Raw genomic sequence first — 22,622 nt, 5'->3', positions numbered from 1 at the left:
AGCCGGACAAAAGCTGTCCGGTTTTTTGCCGGCCGGCTGAGCCTTTCACATGCAACAGCTTTTAGCCGGTTTTAATGCTGTGTTTCTAAATTGGGATGAAGTAGGCATGTGCAGCAGCAGCAGCATTTCACAGTGTGTGTGTGACTGAGCAGCATTATCACATGGATCGCAAACGTATTATTGCGTTGTGGTTGTTATATCGTCGCCGACGAGCACAGAGGCATAAGCGGCTTTATTGGGTTCACCCAATAAACTTAAGAAGAGATGAATTGAATACATTCAACTCACTATTTGAAGACCTAAGAGCAGATGAGAATAAATTCTTCAATTATTTCCGCATGTCCTTGTCATCTTTTGACGAATTACATATGCGGCTGAGAGCCCATATTCAACATGAGAACACTACAATGCGAAATTGTATTCCACCTGTTCAAATGTTAGCAGTTGCACTGAGGTAAGTAAATCAAAGACATTTGAAAGTACAATGTTTTTATTTCACACTGAAAATGGACATATTTAAAGTATGAGCAATATTTGCAATTAACTTATATCCAAAACATTAGGTAACAAATGTAACAAACAGCCAACGGTGGAAATTAAATTGCATGTGTTATGCACCATGTGTGTGATTTGTAACAAATTTGGTAGAATCAGGGCTAGATTGGTATTTATAATGGGTGCAGTGATGAAAAGTCCACGGAACTGTATGAACCAGAAGACGGTGCAGGGGATGGAGTTTGAGAGGGACAACTTTGAGGGCTATTTATTGGAGGCATGTTTCCAAAATGTGGGTACAATTGAGATGTTAGCGGAGGTTGGGCTTGTTGCATAGGATTTTGGCCATAAGGTTGTTGTGGAGGCATTGCTTGCAATAGTGTTTGGTGCATTGGCATAGACTGATAAGGCAGGGGCGAAGGCTGCAAGGATCTCCGCTTCTGCTGATTTATATTAGAAATCAGTTGAAGAACCCCCATTTGGAACTGTAATATTTCATCTTCGTCTAATTTCTCTAAAGCAGGCATGATCCCCTGAAAGAAAGATATATGACGATTTGGCTTTTCAGGTTCCAGAGCCTTTAGCAGTTTTAATTCTACTTCATCTGGCTTACGGCGGCGTGTTTGTGGTCGAAAACCACCATGTGTGGCACTGGCTGCTGGTGTTGGTAGAGTCTCTGTTGTATTTTTGGGCTCATTTTCAGGAACTGAGTTTTCCCTCACAGCATCTTCAACTGGGTTATCTGGTATGACATCCTCCAGAGTGAAATTTTCTTCAGTATCCCGACACACATACAATTTTTTTAAGAATTGCATCTGGTCATGAAACACATATTTCCTATGCTTCACTGCCCCAGCTCCAGATCTCTTGCTTTCTTCTATTTTTTTGAAAGACTTTGCAAAGGAGTCTCGAATATTGCTCCATCTTCTCATGACTTCTTTACCTAGAACAATATAATTCAATAACAATATAAATGTTTTACATTTTGTAATGTTTACCAAAGACCTACTGACCAATTACTCATAGTTTGCATTTCTTCTTTTCAGATATCTGGCAAGTGGGTGCACTTTTACTGATCTACACTATAGTTATCGAATTGGAATTTCAACTGCAAATCAGATAATTAAAGAAGTTTGCCGAGCCATTTGGTCAGTCATGCAATCAGAATGCCTACCTACACCTACAAAAGAACACTGGCAATCGATAGCAGCTGATTTTGAGAAAAACGCAAACTTCCCACATTGCATAGGGGCATTAGATGGCAAACATATCCGACTAATTTGTCCATCCAGCAGCGGCTCAATGTACTTCAATTACAAAGATTACTATTCTGTAGTGTTAATGGCCATTGCAGACTCCAAATACCGCTTTGTCTACGTGAATATAGGAAGTTTTGGTAAAGACTGCGACTCTGCTATCTGGAAAAGATCTAGTCTGTAGAGGTCAATTATAACAAACACACACCAACTTCCAGACGAGAAATGTCTACCAGGAACAGAAAGTCCTAAAGTGCCATATGTGTTTGTAGGTGACGTAGCATTTGCACTTCATAAGCATCTACTCCGACCTTATGGTGGGCCAAACCTGACGCAAGACAAAAGAATTTTTAACTACCGCCTGAGTCGAGCCCGTAGATATGTGGAATGCTCATTTGGCATTCTAACTAATAAGTGGAGAATTTTCCATAGACCAATTAATGTCAATCCCGATTTTGCCGTTGACATTGTCAAGGCTTGTATAATTCTCCATAATTTTGTTAGGGCTAGAGATGGGTTTCAGATTGAGGACACTACATCAATAACAGGCTTGGAAGATTGGCAACGTGAACCCACAGCACGAGGAGGCATGACCGCAAACAACGTCAGACAAATATTTGCCAAATACTTTGTAACAGACATTGGAGCTGTGTCCCGGCAAATGTCAAAAATCTGACTGTAGTCATTTTCATTAAACTGTGCTAAAAATGTAAACACAACAGGAGATTTACGGTCAGCTGGGCCCCAGTCGTGTTTGGCACAGTCCTCCCGCACCTTGTTTGATGACGTTCACCTGTCACATCAATGACCCGTGGTGCTCCCCAGTTTTGGTTTTGGTTATGCACAATGTCAGCAACAAGTGATATGTGTGCAAACGGAGTATTGCATATATACCTTATATACCCGCAAAGTCACTGTTCTACATGTGCGTTTTTTTAGGCACAATTTGTGCGCACCTTAAAATTGTTTAAGTTGCCATACTAATGTTGCTCATCTGTGTTTTTTATATGTTGTGCTTTTGTTTAATAAATCCCGAAGATGTTGCGTTGTGCACCTAAACGTAGATGTGCTGCCTCATGTTACTTTGTGAATAAATTCCTTTGTGTTCCCAAAAGCGTCTGAGTGCCATCACTTCTACAATTGTTCACTTTTCAAGCCTAGTACATGCTGGACCAGGCCAGGATATCAGGGTAACTTGCGTGCTTCTGAGTACCAAACTACCTGTAAGTGTGTGTATGTATGTATATATATATATATATATATATATATATATATATACACACACACACACACAACGAAGGCTGGTGCCACTCAAGGGTCTGCACAGTTAGTCCGACAGACAGTAGATCTTGTAGATCAACGTTTCCATTTCATGTCTAAATCGGCCTCAGTTTCACATCCTGATGACGATTTAGTCATTAAATCAAAACGTTGATTTACAAGATCCACTGTCTGTTGTACTAACTGCAGAGACCCTTGAGTGGCACCCGAGTTCGTAGTGTATTTGTGAGGTATCTTACCTGGGTGAGCACCTGGCCGGTACGGACTTTAGTGGGAGTAACGGTGGATGTACATTGTGTGTGTGTGTGTGTGTGTGTGTGTGTGTGTGTGTGTGTGTGTGTGTGTCAGTGCCGTAACTAGGCATTTTAGCGCTGTGTGCAAGAAACGAAAGTGGCGCCCCCCCCCCCAATGTAAGATAGGGGCAGTGCGCGCCGTAGGGGTGCAAAAAAATTTATAGGGGCGTGGCTTAATGGGGAAGGGGCGTGGCCACAAAATAATAGTAATTCATACTACGGTGCACAGTAGTCTACATTATTCAAATTACGCTGCACAGTAGCGCCCCTTTTCTACATTACAATAGACAGCGTCCCCCTTTTTACACATTACAGCAGCCAGTCCCCCTTTTTACACATTGCGGCATCCAGGCCCCCTTTTTACACATTGCGGCTGCCAGTCCCCATTTTTACACATTGCGGCAGACGGGACCCCATTTTACACATTGCGGCAGACGGTACCCCATTTTACACATTGCGGCAGACGGGACCCCTTTTTACACATTGCGGAAGACGGTGTCCGAGAGAGAGAGAGAATATACTTACCTTCTCCCCGCTGACAGGCTCCTCGTGCAGCTTCCTCTCGGTGTAGGCTGTGTGAGATGAGAAGGAGGAGGAAGGAGGGGGAGCAGGGAGCCGCAGCAGCGCTATTTGATTGGTAGTAAGCGCCGCTGCAGCATCCCCCTCTCCTCCTATATTGGTTGCCTGGCGGTGCTGTGGATGCTGGGGAACCGCATCCCAGCATCCTTAGCAGCGCCGGGTAGCCAATACAGGAGGAGAGGGGGATGCTGCAGCCAGAGCCGGATTAAGGGGGGTGCCCCGGGGGTCAGTACCCCGGGCCCCCCTGTTTTAAGGGGCCCCCCGGCCGAAGCTCTGCACCGATCTACAGGTTGCCGGGGTAGGAGGGATCCACGCTGTGCATGCGGCTTCCTCCCCCTCCTCTCGGGCAGCACGGTCGGGGACTGAGTCAAGCAATCTCCAGCCTTCGCTGCTGCCAGGAGAGATGCTGCTGGTGGCAGAGCCTGGAGATTGCTTGACTCAGTCCCCGACCGTGCTGCCCGAGAGGAGGGGGGAGGGAGCCGCATGCACATCCGCACTCCTCCCCCGGCAGCGTGGATCCCTCATACCACGGCAGCCTGGTGTCTTCTCTTCTCCCCCTGCTGCAGCGCGGCTCCCATTGCCTGTGACCGCGGGAGGTGAGCAGCGGGGTGGAGGGGGGGGGTAACTGTAGGGGCTGGTGGTCCACTGGGGGGCCCTGCTGTCTTTGGTGCCCCGGGCCCCCCGAGGGCTTAATCCGGCCCTGGCTGCAGCGGCGCTTACTACCAATCAAATAGCGCTGCTGCGGCTCACTACTCCCCCTCCTTCCTCCTCCTTCTCTCCGCTGCCCGGCGCTGGTCCTCTTCTCCCTACACAGCGGGGCGCACGGCGCAGACTTCGGCGGCATGTAATGAGTCAATTTGACTCATTACATGCCGCTGGCCGTTGCGCCCTCAGGGCAACTGCGCTGTGTGCCAAGCCCCCTTGGCACACACATAGTTACGGCCCTGGTGTGTGTATATATATATATATATATATATATATATATATATATATATATATATATATATATGTGGGATGCGGTCAAGATACCGCCGACGGAATCCCAACTGCCACAATCCCAACATATTCTCCCTCCGTGGGTGTCCACGACACCCATAGAGGGATAATATAATAGTGTGCCGAGCGTAGCGAGGCACCGTGCCCGCAGTGTGGCGAGCGAAGCTAGCCCGCAAGGGGCTGCGTTCCGCTCGCCACCCCTGTCGGCATTGTGTTGTTGGGATTCCGGCGTCGGTAAGTCATCAGCGGCATTGTAATGAGTCACTACAAGCCGCCTGTGTGCGTGTGCTGCCGCCGGAGAGGAGCAGCTCCGGGGGCAGGGGAGGAGTAGGGGGACTCTGGAGCTGCAGCAGCGCAGTGTAATTGTTGGTGGCGCTGCTGCAGTTGTCCCTCTCCTTCTGCATTGTCTGGACGCCGCCGCTGTGAATGCTGGGATGCGCCTCCCTCATCCCAGCATTCACAGCGGCGGCGGCCAGCCAATGCGGAAGGAGAGGGACAGCTGCATGTGACGCTGCCACCAATTACATAGCGCTGCTATTTGTCTGTCTATCTATCTATCTAACTATCTATCTATCTATCTATCTCTCCTGTTTACCTAATGTATGAAAGGTGGACTGGCTGCCGTAATGTGGAAAAAGGGAAATCCTGAGTGCCAGAATGTGTGAAAAGGGGGACTGGCTGCCGTAATGTGCTAAAACAGGGATTGTCTTCCGTAATGTGTAAAAGGGGGGACTCTGGGGGTCATTACAAGTTGTTCGATCGCTAGGAAATTTTTGCAGCGCTGTGATCATGTTAAAACTTGGACAAACTGTGCATGCATATGCACTGCAATGCGCAGGCGCGTCCTACGGGTACAAAGAGGATCGGTGCTGGCCGATAGATTTAACGAAGAATCCATTCGCACAGTCGATCGCAAGGTGATTGCCAGGAAGAGGGTGTTTATGGTTGGCAACTGTCCGTTTTCTGGGAGTGTTTGCCAAAATGCAGGCGTGTCCAAGCGTTTGCAGGGCGGGTGTCTGACGTCAATTCCACGACCAAAAAGACTAAAGTGATCGCAGTGGCTGAGTAAGTCCAGAGCTACTCAGAAACTGCAAAAACTGGTTTGTGGCCACTCAGCTGCAAAGGCGTTCCCACACTTGCAAAGTGAAAATACACTCCCCCATAGGCGGCGACTCTATGATCGCAGCGCACCCAAAAGTTGCTAGCGAGCGATCAAATCCGAATGACCCCCCTCTGTCTGCCGTAATGTGTAAAAAGGGGAATCTATCAGCCGTACTGTGTAAAAGGGGCTCTACCTGGTGTAGTGGCGCTACTGTGCGGTGTAATTTAAATAATGGAGACTACTCTGCACCGTAGTATGAATTGGGATTCTTTTGTGGCCACACACCTTCCCCATGAAGCCATGACCCTATATTTTTTGGAACGGCTGCGGCGCACACTGCCCTTATATTACATAAGTGTGGGGTCCGCTGATGCTGTTTTTTGCACACAGCGCTAAAATGTCTAGTTACGGCACTGGTGCACAGTTGCTTGACACAGAAAACTACAACAAAAAAGTATTCCCAGTTTGGCCCAATAGAAAGTTGATTAGAAAAATGTACTGAGTCCGAAAAGAACACAAACATATGCATAGATATATAGACATATATATATATATATATATATATATATATATATATATATATATATATATATATATATATATATATATATATGACACAACTGTATTATAAATCGAAACAATAAATCAAATACTAACCAAACAGTTCTTTATCATTCTCAGCAAGCTCATTGAAATCAGCTTTCAAATCACAGCAAAGCTCGTGCCAAGCCTTTCTGGTGGCATTTCTGTCTTTATAAACTTCAAGAGTTTTATCCCACAAAACTGGTCTGATTTCTACCAAGGAAATCAGTCTCTCAGTGTCAATATCTAGCTCTGCCATTTTCTCCAAACTACGCCTGCAGTGAGTGCACTGATGTGGGCGGGTTGTACTGTGTTTTTAGCAATAAACCATGTGATGTATGGGCGGGGAAACACATCGTTCCCGGCGAATAGCTGCTGTGTGTGTAAGCACTCATTGACAGTGCTTATACACTGAATCAGACGGACGGCAGGAGCACGGGCCGGCAGCCGGACTATTCAGTGGTGAGTCCCGGCTGTTACCCGGCAGCCGGGCCGGCACCGTGCCGTGTGTAAGGACACATTGCGCTGCATGTGTCTTTACATCACGGCAGCGGTTAAAAGCCGGCCGTGTGTTTGCCGGGCGGCGATAGCCGCCTCGTGTGTTTTAGCACTTAGGCAGTATGCACACACTAATCAGGCTAGCAGCCCTATAAGGCTCTTGCACAGCTGAAAGCCCTGATTAGTCCTCTGTGAGGCCAAAGAGAGTCTCTCTCTCTCTCTCTCTCAGCAAAATAAAAACATTTTCCTAGAAGTTTACATTTTCTAAAACATGTAAGACAAGAACCTGGGACAAACATACCTGCTCTCAAACACTATTCCAGTGTTCTTGTCACAATATATATATATATAATATTTATAATCCAGGTGTGGATAATGTAGAAGCAAAGCCACACAGCACTGCTCTGTAGCATGTAGTAAAAAGCTATTTATTCTAGCATCATATATAACATGTGGCATGGTACAATATTTATCTCAGACAGCACCCCTTTGTTCCCAGCATCACAGTAGGCAGCCCCCCCCCCCCACGAAGACGAAAAGATCGGCAACTCTGCCCAGCACTAGCAACTGTCTGCACTCCTTCCTTCCACGTCGCTGGGACGTAGCAGCGGCCGGCACACTGGACCCCCACCTGTCAGGTCATCACTTCTCCCCAAACACGGAGAACACTCACCCCCATACAGCAGGGAGAAAGAGGTAGCCGACAGAGAACCAGAGACAGCGGCGCTTCGGAGAAGCAAAGCTGCTCTATGGGGACTTCTTCGGGATAGACCTTTTGCAGAAGGTCTGTCCGGCTTCCAACAGCGGGGGCCATGTCTGGGCAACTCTGCCCCCCTTTAATCCAGCTCTGCTATAAGCTCCAGCTTGGGAAGGGAGGACGTGGAGACGATCGCGTGGCTCAGTGTGGGGCGGGGAAGCGGGCATTACTCGCAGCTTTCCGTACTGCTGCGCTTACACGATATATGCTCCAGGGCTTTTGGGGGAAAGGCGGTGGAGATGATTACCATATGGTGTGGGGGTGGTCGAGGCGCGTGCACTGCTCGCGGCTTCCGCATCTGCTTGTAGTGGAAGCAGAGCTGACAGTCACTGTCTAATATAAATTTTGGTGGCGGCTGGTTGCGCCCCAGCTCATCCTAGTTACGGCTCTGGCAATAACCAAATAAACCAACTCACAAGTACTATCAATAGAAAAGAATCCCAACACAGAAATTTCCTGAGAATTGTGTGTAGAATATCATTGCTCTAAAGTAGTTACCAAACAACAAAGAAAAATAAACCGAAACCATGTGTAAAATAGCAACAGCAGACATTGATGCCCCCTACACAAGTGTACATGCCCCCAGCATATGCCTATTCTCAGTGCCCAGTCTGTACCTCCCTCCTGAGGGCCCTGGGTCAATGACGACTGGCACTCTGTACCCCTGTAGAGCCCTGCTCAATCAGCCATTTTGTTGAGCAGTTCCCCAAAATCTCCCCAATCACAAAATACAGCACATTCCGTACCTGTGTAATACAGTGCGGAATACTTGGGAAACACAGTTAAAGATTGATTAGGTTACAGTGCTGGTCGGATACAATGCCAGTCAGACACAGTGCGGGTTACAGTGCAGGTTGGATACAAAGCAGGTCAGATACAATTCAGGTTACAGTGTGGGTCAGATACAGTGCAGCTGGATACAGGGCAGGTTGGATACAGTATTGGTGGATTTCATTGCGGGTTGTATATAGTTCAAATCGCATACAGTGCAGGTCGGATTCAGTGCAGGTTACAGTATTGGGTTGGGTACAGTTTGCGTTGGCTACAGTGCAAGGTTGGATACAGTGCGAGATACAGTGCAGGTCACATACAATGCAGGATACAGTTTGGGTCAGATACAGTGCAGGTCAGAGTGCGGGTTGGATACCCTTGGGTTGGATACAGTGTAGGCTACAGTGCAGGTTGTATACAGTGCCTGTCGCATACAGTGAGGGTTGGCTACAGTGCAAGGTCAGATAAAGTGCGCGTCGGATATAGTGTGAGATACAGTGCAGGTCAGATACAGTACGGGTCGCATACACTGTGAGTTGTATATATTGTGGGTCAGATACAGTGTGGGCCGTATAAGGTGCAGGTTACAGCGCAAGTCAGATACAGTGCGCGTCGGATATAGTGTGAGATACAGTGCAGGTCAGATACAGTATGGGTCGCATACACTGTGAGTTGTATATATTGTGGGTCAGATACAGTGTAGGCCGTATAAGGTGCAGGTTACAGCGCAAGTCAGATACAGGGTGGGTTGGATACATCACAGGTCGGATACAGTGTGGGTTGGATCCAGCGCAGGTCAAATACAAAGTGGGTTGGATACAGTGAGGGTCAAGTACAATGTGGCTCGGATACAGTGTGGGTCAGATACAGCGTGGTGGTGGCAGTGCAGGTCAATTACAATGTGGGTCGGATACAGTGTGGGTCAGATACAGCATGGATTACAGTGCAGGTTGGATACAGTGCAGGTTAGATACACCAATAGTGCACTTACTGTGACAGAGGGTCCTCAGTGCAGGGTTGTCAGCGCTGTCTTCAGTGTGGTGGTGCCTGCAGTGTTGGCAGTGCAGGGGCGCCAGCGGTGTCCTTAGAGCAGTAGTGCCAGCAGTGCAGGGGTGTCAGCGGTGTCCTCAGTGCGGTGGTGCTGGCAGTATCGGCAGTGCAGGGGTGCCAGCAGTGTCCTCAATGATGTGGTGCCAGCAATGTTGGGAGTACAAGGGTGCCAGTGGTGTCCTTAGTGCGGTGGTGCCGACAGTGTCAGCTGTGCAGGGGTGCCAGCGGTGTCCTCAGTGCGGTGGTGCCAGCAGTGATGGCAGTGCGGTGGTGCCAGCAGTGTTGGCAGTGCACGGTTCCGGCAATGCGGGAGTGCCGGAGGTGTCCTCAGTGCAGGCATGCCAGCAGTGCCCTCAGTGAAGGGGTGCAGGCAATGCGGGAGTGCTGAATGTGGTGACGGCAGTGTAGGGGTACCAGCGGTGTCCTTATCGTGGTAGTGCAGGGGTGTCAGCGGTGTCATATGTGCGGTGGTGCAGGCAGTGTCGGTAGTGCAGGGGTGCCAGAGGTGTCCTCAGTGCAGCGGCAATGCAGGGGTGCCAACTGTGTCCTCAGTGCAGTGGTGCCAATGTCGGCAGTGCTGGGATGCCATCGGTATCCTCAGTGCAGTGGTGCTGGCAGTGTCGGCAGTGCAGGGGTGCCAGCGGTGTCCTCAGGACGGTGGTGCCAGCAGTGTTGGCAGCGCAGGGGTACCAGCGGTGTCCGCAGTGCCAGCAGTGTTGGCAGCACGGGGTGCCGGCAATACGAGAGTGCTGGAAGTGTCCTCAGTGCAGGAGTGCCGGCAGTGTCCTCAGTGCAGGGATGCCGGCAGTGTCAGCAATGCAGGAGTGCCAAATGTGTCCTCCGTGCAGGGGTGCCGGCAGTGTCAGCAATGCAGGATTGCCGGAGGTATCCTCAGTGCAGGGATGCCGGCAGTGTCAGCAGTGCAGGAGTACCGGAGGTGTCCTTAGTGCAGGGGTGCCAGCAGTGTCGGCAGTGCGGGAGGTGTCCCCAGTGCAGGAGTGCCGGCAGTGTCCCCAGTGCAGGGGTGCCGGCAGTGTGAGCAGTGCGGGGGTGTTGCCAGTGTGGAAGTGTCGGCAGTGTGGGCGACGGTGCTGTTAGCGCTGTGGGGGCATCCATCGTGGTTATTGTAGCCTATGCGGACATGCTGATTGGCTGAGAGGCATGACAGATGGCTCTCTCAGCCAATCAGCGGTCTTTCCTAGGTTACTATGGAGACCGGCATCTGAGGCAAAATCTCAGGATCCGACAGCGGGATCCTGAGGTTTTTCCTTGATTGGGGATCCGGGGCAGGCAGGGAGACCCAAGCTGTGGCCCGGATCGCCCCGGATCCCCTAGGTTCTCGCTCATACCTAATATAGATAGATAGATAGATAGATAGATAGATAGATAGATAGATAGATAGATAGATAGATAGATAGATAGATATCTGGCGTATCACGAATAAAAATAGCATTTTTCTTGATTTTAGTCATTTTTATATGATGATTTGCATCTGATTAACCATTTTGAACCCGCACATCACACAACAGAGTGTGAGCCTTTGCTGTGACATATGTGTTGGATTATTTTATACAGTACAGTATATGCATGATTATAAGGACTTTTAGGGGCAAATTTTATCAAACTAATTTGTCAGGAAATCCCCTGAAAACAATTTTTAGGAGACCTCAGCAAAAGCTAAGTGTCTCCTGGATGTAAGAAGGAGGGTCCGTGCAGATGTACAGTATCCCAGGGTTGGACTCACCCACATGAGTACAGGGGATATCTCCGGTGGGCCCCACTGCCTGGGGGCCCATCTCATACTATAGAGGTCATGTTCCAGAGCATGCACTCTAATTATACATTGCTACTCTATTAGAGGGACGGGCACCTGGTGGTGCAGGTTTGCCTCTATAGAAACCACTGTGCACAAAAACTCACCCTCCTGCTAACCCTTCACCAGGACATGGCTTTTTCAAAATAACTCTGTCCTGATACTCCAACAATAGTGAATGCATGTAAAAAACAAAATAGGTATGCATTGAGAGTTGGGGGATAATTATTGGGATACAGTCAAAATACAGACAGTCAGAAGACAGACACCGAGATCATGACGGTCAGAATCCTGACACATCCTGGGGGTAAGTATTGGGGTTGGGGGTTCCATCTCATTTTCCGGCACAGACTTTGGGGTATATATTTTGGGGTATACTTTGGGGCTCCAGGACAACTAAAGGGGCCCACCATATCACATCTGCGATAGATTGCCAAATTTCCTATTCAGGGTCAGGGAATCTGGAAAATCCAACATGTTGGAAATCCCCGATTCACCAATCCAACCATAAAATTATTGAAATCAGCGAGCCAGGGATTTTTCGCATGCTGAATTTCCCTGATTCCCATTGGGATCGCCAATAATCTGTCACTGCTGATCAGTAAATTTGTCAATATGATACGCTGGTCATGTTAATAAAGAAAAATAGTATAATATGTAAATACTCCCAGCATCACAAATGTGTAACTTTCTGTAGTGCCCTCAGTTCCTATTATGCCACACAGAAACCGCAGTTCATGCATGCCACAAGTACCCCCATGCTCATGATGTAGCTTTGTGTGGGGGCCCCTGAGTGGTCGTTGTTAATCTGGCGCTGTAAGGAAACCTGGTTTGTTTCGGATTCAAGTGCCATAGCTGAATTAATGGCTCTAAATTGAGTATAATATTTGACTTTACAGCCTACAGCTAAAACCAAGGGGTAAATTTACTAAGATTCGTGTTTTCCCGTTTGAGGTCAAAGTTCAATCACGAATGACATCGAAAGTGTAAATATGCAACTTTTTGAATTGATTACGACTAATTTACTAAGCTGCCGTATTCTGCATTTTCGGGTTTTCCGATGTCGATGTCATTCGTTTTTTTTGGCAGTGTTTTACGTGAGTGACTTGTAAAACACTGCCGACTTTAATACAATGAATCTCGGCCTGATCTGAGAGATCCGTGCTGGGCTTCATTGTGCACTTTGTTTAACAAAAAAATAAAGTTTAAATGTAAAAAAAAAAATTGCGTGGGGTCCCCCCTCCTAAGGCAAACCAGCCTCGGGCTCTTTGAGCCGATCCTGGTTGCAGAAATATGGGAAAAAAATGGACAGGGGTTCCCCCATATTTAAGCAACCAGCATCGGGCTCTGCGCCTGGTCCTAGTTCCAAAAATACGGGGGACAAAAAGAGTAGGGGTCCCCCGTATTTTTAAAACCAGCACCGGGCTCCACTAGCTGGATAGATAATGCCACAGCCGGGGGTCACTTTTATATAGTGCCCTGCGGCCGTGGCATCAAATATCCAACTAGTCACCCCTGGCCGGGGTACCCTGGGGGAGTGGGGACCCCTTCAATCAAGGGGTCCCCCCCCCAGCCACCCAAGGGCCAGGGGTGAAGCCCGAGGCTGTCCCCCCCATCCAATAGGCTGCGGATGGGGGGCTGATAGCCTTTGTGAAAAGTGATTGATATTGTTTTTAGTAGCAGTACTACAAGGCCCAGCAAGCCTCCCCGCAAGCTGGTACTTGGAGAACCACAAGTACCAGCATGCGGCGGAAAAACGGGCCCACTGGTACCTGTAGTAGTACTACTACTAAAAAAATACCCCAATAAAGACAACACACACACACCTTGAAAGTATAACTTTAATACATCCATCCACACCTCCATATACACATACTTACCTTATGTTCCCACGCAGGTCGGTCCTCTTCTCCAGTAGAATCCATGGTGTACCTGTAGAAAAAATTATACTCACATAATCCAGTGTTTTCGGCTCCTCGGTAACTCCTTTTGTAATCCACGTACTTGAAAAAATAAAAAAACGGATACCCGACCACGAACTGAAAGGGGACCCATGTTTTCACATGGGACCCCTTTCCCCGAATGCCAGAAACCCACTCTGACTGATGTCTAAGTGGGTTTCTTCAGCCAATCAGGGAGCGCCACGTTGTAGCACCCTCCTGATCGGCTGTGTGCTCCTGTACTGTCTGACAGGCGGCACACGGCAGTGTTACAATGTAGCGCCTATGCGCTCCATTGTAACCAATGGTGGGAACTTTCAGGTCAGCGGTTGACCGAAAGTGACCTCACCGCTGACCTGAAAGTTCCCACCATTGGTTACAATGGAGCGCATAGGCGCTACATTGTAACACTGCCGTGTGCCGCCTGTCAGTCAGTACAGCTCCTGGGCTGCGCAGAGACTGCACAAGATCTTTTCGTACAGCTCTGCTAGACATGCGATCGCACACTTGCAAAGCGAAAATACATTCCCCTATAGGCAGTGACTATCTGTTCGTAGCAGTGCAAAAAAACCTAGCAAGCGATCAGGTCTGAATTAGGCCCCATGTCAATGTGTCCATCATGCTGACACTGATGTAATGTTCTCATGGTCACAATCAAAAGGCTGCAGGAGAGATACATTGTGATGAGGCTGCTGGAGAGACATGGGGCAACAGCTGGAGAGACACAGCAGGAGGAGGCTGCTAGAAAGACACAAAGGGGAAAGGCCCTGGAGAGACACAGTGGGATGAGACTGTTGGCGAGACACAGGGGGGGATGGCCTGGGAAGACACAGTAGAATGAGACTGTTGGAAAGACACAAGGGTAAAGGCCCTGGAGAGACACAGTGGGATGAAACTGTTGGCGAGACACAGGGGGGGATGGCCTGGAAAAACACAGTAGGATGAGACCATTAGAGAGATACAGTGGATGAGGCTGCTGGAGAGACACAGTGGGATGAGACTGTTGGAAAGACACTGGGAAAAGGGCTGGAGAGACACAGTAGCATGAGACTGTTGGAGAGACATGGGGAAATGGGCTGTAGAGACACAGTAGGATGAGACTGTTGGAGAGACACGGGGGAAAGAGGCTGAGAGACACAGTGGGATGAGACTGTTGTAGGGACACGGAGAAAAAGGTTGGAGAGATACAGTAGGATGAGACTGTTGGAGAGGCACAGGGAAAGAGGCTGAGAGACAAAGTGGGTGAGGCTGCTGGAGAGACACAGTTGAATGAGACTGTTGAAGAGACATGGGGAAAGGGGCTGAAGAGACACAGTGGGATGAGACTGTTGGAATAACACAAGGGGAAAGGCCCTGGAGAGACACAGTGGGATGAAACTGTTGGAGAGACACAGGGGGGATGGCCTGGAAAGACACAGTAGGATGAGAATGTTGGAGGGACATGGAGAAATGGGCTGGAGAGACACAGTAGGATGAGACTGTTGGAGAGACATGGGGAAAGAGGCTGAGAGACACAGTGGGATGAGACTTGTAGGGACATGCGGAAAGGGGCTGGAGAGATACAGTAGGCTGAGACTGTTGAAGAGACACAGGAGAAAGAGGCTGAGAGACACAGTGGATGAGGCTGCTAGAGAGACACAGTTGAATAAGACTGTTAAAGAGACATGAGGAAAGGGTCTGGAGAGACATGGGAAAGGGGCTAGAGAGACACAGTAGGATGAGACCGTTAGGAAGTCATGGGGAAAGAGGCTGAGAGACACAGTGGGATGAGACTGTTGGAGAGACACAGGGGGGTATGGCCTGGGAAGACACAGTAGAATGAGACTGTTGGAAAGACACAAGGGTAAAGGCCCTGGAGAGACACAGTGGGATGAAACTGTTGGAGAGACACAGGGGGGGATGGCCTGGAAAAACACAGTAGGATGAGACAGTTAGAGAGACACAGTGGATGAGGCTGCTGGAGAGACACAGTGGGATGAGACTGTTGGAAAGACACTGGGAAAAGGGCTGGAGAGACACAGTAGTATGAGACTGTTGGAGAGACATGGGGAAATGGGCTGTAGAGACACAGTAGGATGAGACTGTTGGAGAGACATGGGGGAAAGAGGCTGAGACACACAGTGGGATGAGACTGTTGTAGGGACACGGAGAAAAAGGCTGGAGAATAACAGTAGGATGAGACTGTTGGAGAGGCACAGGGAAAGAGGCTGAGAGACACAGTGGGTGAGGCTGCTGGAGAGACACAGTTGAATGAGACTGTTGAAGACACAATGGGAAAGGCCCTGGAGAGACACAGTGGGATGAAACTGTTGGAGAGACACAGGGGGGGATGGCCTGGAAAGACACAGTAGGATGAGAATGTTGGAGAGACATGGGGAAATGGGCTGGAGAGACACAGTAGGATGAGACTGTTGGAGAGACATGGGAAAAGAGGCTGAGAGACACAGTGGGATGAGACTTGTAGGGACATGGGGAAAGGGGCTGGAGAGATACAGTAGGCTGAGACTGTTGAAGAGACACAGGCGAAAGAGGCTGAGAGACACAGTGGATGAGGCTGCTGGAGAGACACAGTTGAATAAGACTGTTAAAGAGACACGGGGAAAGGGTCTGGAGAGACACGGGAAAGGGGCTAGGGAGACACAGTAGGATGAGACCATTTGGAAGTCATGGGGAAAGAGGCTGAGAGACACAGTGGGATGAGACTGTTGGAGAGACACAGGGGGGGATGGCCTGGGAAGACACAGTAGGATGAGACTGTTAGAGAGACACAGTGGATGAGGCTGCTGGAGAGACACAGTGGGATGAGACTGTTGGAGAGACACTGGGAAAGTGGCTGGAGAGACACAGTAGGATGAGACTGTTGGGAAGTCATGGGAGAAAGAGGCTGAGAGACAGTGGGATAAGACTGTTGGAGAAACATGGGGAAATGGGTTGGAGAGACACAGTAGGATGAGACTGTTGGAGAGACACATGGGGAATGGGCTGGAGAGACACCGTGGTACAAGACTGTTGGAAAGACACAAGGCAAATGGGCTGGAAATTTGCCACAACTTTTAAGATTATAAGGAAAAGGCTGGGGCACAATAATCTTCATTAAGACACCAATTATAAATAAAACCCATTGTAAATGCTGATTTACATACAGGACTAAAAGCAACACTTTAAAAAGACATTTCATACACTTTAAATGGAGCCGCTGCGGCCGCTATACTTAATCCTCAACCTACGTACTTATTACACCATTAGCGTACAGAGTCCCGTACCATGTACGGACTTTGCGTACAAACGCCGCGCTGGCTGTACAAAGTACACTCAGTGCGTACACACCCAAAGATACACCGTGAACCCTTAGCAGCTATGCATGCGATAGTTATACACTTTAAACCTTAGCAGGGAAAGGAAAACACGACACCAGATTGAATTTAAAATGCCGGGTTCCGACACCACAACATATTATTACTGAAAGGGGGTTACAATAACAAAGCAATACAATACAAAGAATAATGGCTTTAGTCAATGGTACATACTTGTTTGGTTTTCGCCGTGCTACCCAGTCTGGTCCTCGGTCATCTAGATAGATAACTTTTAGAGTCTTGTGTGACCAGGCCTGCAGCTGGCTCCTTTTATACAATCTTCCAAGCCTTAATACAATGGATACTGTAATCTCTTTGTCCATTGGACACAGGGATGGTCATTTACAGTACAGGAGACGTCATAGGTTGTTTTGAATAGGTGGGCGATGTCTGTTCAAGATGCACTTGTGGGTGGTCTCCTCTGGGTTCCCGCCACATACCTAATGTACAGTAGATACAGTTTATATCTATATTCTGCTCCTGCACATAACTATTTGCAGGAACGTGGATCTTCTGCCAACCAACACCGGAATACTACCCTTAAAATACCCTACAGCTGAATACCAAACACCACCTTATAACCTTGTTCTGTCCCCTCCTATCCTGTAAAGGTGAATCCCTTTCTTCTGATACCATTTAAACTGTTGTAACTTGCTGGTGTGGTGCAGGGAGACTGGGGGTAATTCCAAGTTGATCGCAGCAGGATTTTTGATAGCAATTGGGCAAAACCATGTGCACTGCAGGGGAGGCAGATATAACATTTGGAGAGAGAGTTAGATTTGGGTGGGTTATTTTATTTCTGTGCAGGGTAAATACTGGCTGCTTTATTTTTACACTGCAAATTAGATTGCAGATTGAACACACCACACCCAAATCTAACTCTCTCTGCACATGTTATATCTGCCTCCCCTTCAGTGCACATGGTTTTGCCCAATTGCTAACAGAATTCCTGCTTCGATCAACTTGGAATTACCCCCACTATGCGTACATTGTGCACTATTTGGATTAATTATGTAATGTGTTTTGATAGCTTTTCCATGCGTCCACAAACTCTACCATAAATACTCATACCACGCGCTAATGCGCAGGACCGCGGGAGCGACCATATGCAAACTGCGAATATGCGCACGCACGGCAGAACAAGTACATGCACGGAGGCCATCTGTGTGTAGTTTGTACGTGATGTGTGTACTGCAATATTTTTCGACTTTGGCAGTCACCAATAACTGCCACTATCTAATCAATAAACAGAAAAATATCTATACAATATCTACAGAAGCTTGGATGGTCAGGGGAGAGTTGTAGGTGGGAAATATATGACCTAGTAGGATAGTAAAAAGCATGTATGTATGAATCCATGTCTGCTGGGCACGTATCATCGTGCCGTATATGTTATACATAAGCTTCGAGGTATTGCGAAGTATACATTAAATCCTTCTCATCCCGTATTAAGAGTCTGTAAATGGGCCAACAAACACTACCGGCTCTTTTCGGCTTCTTGTTCCAACAAATGGGGTGCACATTTAGTTGATGATACATGGAGGGGGAAACATATGTGAGTGCTAGTATATGTGGATATCACCTGTCGACTATGTGTGCCATTAGCTGGAGGTTGCAGAGATGAAGATAAGACACATATATAAAAATACATTCACATAAACATTTTGGGTAGGGCTGACGTCTTTTCCGGATGGATGTATCTGGGCAGAGGGGGAGACAAAAGAAAAACGGGTGAAAGAAACAGCCCATGAAATTCATTTGCAATCCTTATCATAACACTGTCTCTATGGATGGGTCGTAAATTAAATCTGCTGCTATAACAGCACCCTCGCTCCTTAGACTCATCAAATTTGTGCTGTGCTTGCGCCGCATTAGAATTTGAACACACTTAAATATCGACCCGATAATTATGACGACTCCCAGGATACAAAGGAGAAACTTCCCCACACTCATAATGACATTCTGAGCCCACTCTCCTAAACCTGAGAACCATTTGCGTGGGTTCAACCATGAGACCCAGCCGGTCAGTTCATTACTCACAGTCGCTAAGGTAAGGTTGTGCTTCCTCCTGAACTCCCACTTCAACTGCAAGATATCGTCCATCTTTTGATCGATGATCTCCGTTGGGTCATCAGTGCTGTTTGTAATATAAGTACAGCACTTCACACCATACTGAGTTGCCAGAGTAACACAGTACCCACCTGTCACGGCTGTGACATAATTAAAGACCATCCTGTACTGAATCAGTTCCTTCTTGTAAGCTTGTAACTACCTTCCCGTATACCTGAAGGTGTCGTCATACATCTCAGTGATATTTTCTATCAAGTTCGCTAGCGCATGGATATACCTATAATTTATAGTTCCTCTGGCAGTACGGGTAATGTCTAATGCGAGAAGGAACTGAATCCTGGTGGATTCATGGATCAAATCAGAGGCTGCGTGCTCTGCCCTATCTATGAGGTGTCTCTTGATGATGTGTTCATAGTGAGTATGAGTATAAGGAGCCTGAGCACTGCGGTGAACGTCTTTAATTTTATCATGGGTTATGGCCATGACCTCCGGTAGTACTCTCCCAATAATAACACAATCCCTCTGAGCTCAGGGCAAGCCACTTGTACGCCTTCCTCCCACATATGAAATAGGCATCATCTGGGAGAACATAGGGGACAAAATATAACATCACCATATTACAAATTTTCCAAGTAAAGAAACCAATCCCTAGTTCTCCCATCTGCTCAGTAAAAGTATCGGGCTGGATGATATGAGCACAATACCCTGACGATACTTTTCCAACCCACATGGTCTTGCTTCCACGAGTATACCTATACCGAAAATACCTCCCACTGTTGGCTATTTGGCGTACAAGTTCAGAGTCTATGGGTATCCTATCAGCTCTGTGTGAAAAGGTCATTGTCTGGTTATTCCACGTCACTTCCCAATTTCCCGGTTTTCGGTAATTGGCAATATTAAAACACAACAAGGACCTGTCTACATGATACTGGTGGAGCTTCAAACTAGGGGGCCTAGAGATATTGAATTTCTTGTCCACCGGTCTCCCACCCCGCAATTCGAGTACCTCATCTATTGCTAAAGGGTATGGTACTAATCCTGACTTACTCTGACTTTGAGGTACTTGTGAGCACACCCAGCATTCTGTCTGGTTTAAGACCTTACCCACTAGTGAGTGGTAATCCCTCAACGGATGGCGGTCCATGTCGATATTAAGGTTGGACTGACATCTCTGGATGCACCCATCCTCTACTATATTCTCACAATTCCTTCAAATACAATATTCATCAGACAATAACCCCTCACAGTGCCTCCGAGCTCCCTGACTACCAGAGCGCTTACTGATTCCAGCCTTTACTAGAGTGATGTGCTGCTCCGAGGTCCTACAAATTCATACTCGCCATCAAAACCCATTCCAGATCCCTGCTCGACCTCTCTGGGACCCTCACCAAAACAAACTGTCCTGATCAAAACCAGAATTACTAACAGAACCCGCAACGCAGTCTCTTGTGATCGATCCATTTCGTTAGGGGAAAGGAGGAAAATAAGGAGAAAAGAAAGGAAAATGCAGGGGGAGGTGAAAAAAGAAAATGGTGCGACAACCATTCTAGATCTTGTTACTCTCTGTGCTCAGATGTCCTTCAACAGTCCTGCCTCTCAACTTTCCCGGAACAAACACTCCAGTGATACGAGGTTCTCTACACTCTGCTCTTTGTCACGAGTTCTCTCCGGGTCAGCGACCTTCTTGCAGTGGGACGAGTGGACCCAAGTCTCTCTTTTGGCGACCTTCAATGCTGTCGTGCTGGTTAATAAGACTTGGTATGGTCCTTCCCACCTGTCTATGAGGCAACCTGAGCGTAAGAAATTTTGAATCATCACATAATCCCCAGGATCAATGTCATGACAATTACTGTTCGGCAGGTCAGGAATCACCAGTTTTAAATTTCTTTGTTAATTTCTCAGCTGCTGGTTCATCCCAACCAAATATTTCACAGTCACTTCATTATTACATTTCAAATCATCCTGGGGGTCTATCATTACATGAGGTTGTCGACCAAAAAGAATTTCAAAGGGTGATAAGTTAAGGGGAGACCTGGGAGTGGTTCTGATGCTGTACAACACTAGTGGCAAAGCTTCTGGCCACGACAATCCAGTTTCAGCCATTCATTTTCTCAGCTTGTTCTTAATAGTGCTGTTCACTCTCTCTACCTTTGCACTTGCCTGTGGACGGTACGGAGTATGCAGCTTGCTATTAATTCCCATCAGTTTGCACATAACCTGAAAGACTTCAGCTGTAAAATTGGTACCCCTGTCACTTTCAATTATTCTAGGGATACCATATCTACACACAAATTCCTGCACAATTTTCTTTGCAGTGAACGTAGCAGTATTTGTGGCAGCAGGGAACGCTTCTACCCAGTTGGAAAATACATCAATACAAACTAACACATATTTCAAATTCCTACAGGGTGGTAACTGTATGAAGTCGATTTGTATTACCTGAAAAGGTCCGTCTGTAGGAGGGATATGGGATGGCTCTGTTGGTATTGTCTTTCCAATTTTCTTTCTCAAGCAAGTAAAGCATGTCATTGTTCTCTTACCTGCATGAGAAGAGAATCCTGGCGCACACCAGTAGGCTCTTACCAATTTGCACATACCCTCTTTGCCCAGATGAGTCAGACCGTGTGCCGCCTCAGCTAGGCTTGGAAGATATGCTCTGGGAGCCACCGGCTTACCGTGTCCACCTGTCCACAGTCCTGAGGACTCCTGGCCATACCCCTTTGCCCTTCAGACTGCCTTTTCCTGTAGGGAACACAAATTTTGCATTTCAATTAATTGTTGTGTGTTGATCGTGTCAAATGTCATCAGTGATGTGATGTTCGTTTGTATGGGGGTGCTTGCTGCTGATTTAGCAGCTTCATCTGCCCGGCTGTTACCAAGCGAAATTGGGTCTTGGTTGTGTGTGCTTTGCACTTGATAACAGCCACTCTGTTTGGTTCCTGTATTGCTGTCAAAAGCCTTTTGATGTGGGACGCATGCGCTACAGGTGTGCCAGCTGCCGTCATGAAATTTCTTAGGCGCCATAGGGCCCCGAAATCATGCACTACTCCAAAGGCATACCTAGAATCTGTGTATATATTAGCTGACTTACCCTTGGCCAATTCACACGCTCTGGTTAGGGCGACCAACTCAGCAACTTGTGCTGAGTGCGGTGGGCCCAGGGGTTCAGCTTCTATGATACCTTTGTCATCTACAACTGCATATCCAGTGCACAAGTCTCCCGATTATGTCTGTCTGTGGCAACTACCGTCAGTGTAGAAGGTAAAGTCTACTCCTTCCAGTGGGTTGTCACTGATGTCAGGTCTCGCTGTGAAAGTCCGATTCAGGTTTTCCATACAATTATGCGTATCAGTATCTGCACTAAATCCTCCTTCACCAACATTCTCATCCTCCACCCTTTGGGCCTGTCCAGGCACACTTGGCAAGTAAGTTGCAGGATTTAGTGAGCTGCATCTCTTAATGGTGATGTTTACCGGGGCCATCAGTGATAATTCCCACTTTGTAAACCGAGCAGATGAGACATGTCTGGTTTGGGCTGAGTTTAGTAAGGCTGATACTGCATGAGGTGTATGAATGGTCAGGTCATGTCCTAACACTACGTCCTCGCTTTTACTTACCAGCAAAGCTATCGCTGCAACACTTCGCAAGCAAGTGCGGAGAGACCGCGCTACAGTGTCCAACTGTGCACTGTAGTAAGCTACCGGTCTGCTGGCATCACCATGTCTCTGAGTTAAAACCCCTGCCGCGCATCCTGCACTTTCTGTACCATACAATTCAAAGGGCTTC

At 47.8% G+C, this 22,622-nt stretch overlaps 1 long non-coding RNA gene across 1 annotated transcript in view; it reads right to left on the bottom strand.

Moving 5' to 3' along the window:
* Positions 1-472: 472 nt before the first annotated feature.
* Positions 473-22,622, bottom strand: part of LOC135050544 (uncharacterized) — a 103,156-nt gene continuing 81,006 nt past the window's right edge. The window contains exon 2 of the long non-coding RNA XR_010241653.1: positions 473-1,438. This is a non-coding gene — a long non-coding RNA (uncharacterized LOC135050544). The remainder of the gene's footprint in view (positions 1,439-22,622) is intronic.

The sequence above is a fragment of the Pseudophryne corroboree genome, chromosome 2, assembly GCF_028390025.1.
Source record: "Pseudophryne corroboree isolate aPseCor3 chromosome 2, aPseCor3.hap2, whole genome shotgun sequence".
In the NCBI taxonomy this organism is placed as follows: domain Eukaryota; kingdom Metazoa; phylum Chordata; class Amphibia; order Anura; family Myobatrachidae; genus Pseudophryne; species Pseudophryne corroboree.
The sequence above is the reverse complement of the archived record's forward strand: the minus strand, read 5'-3'. Positions and strand labels throughout refer to the sequence as shown.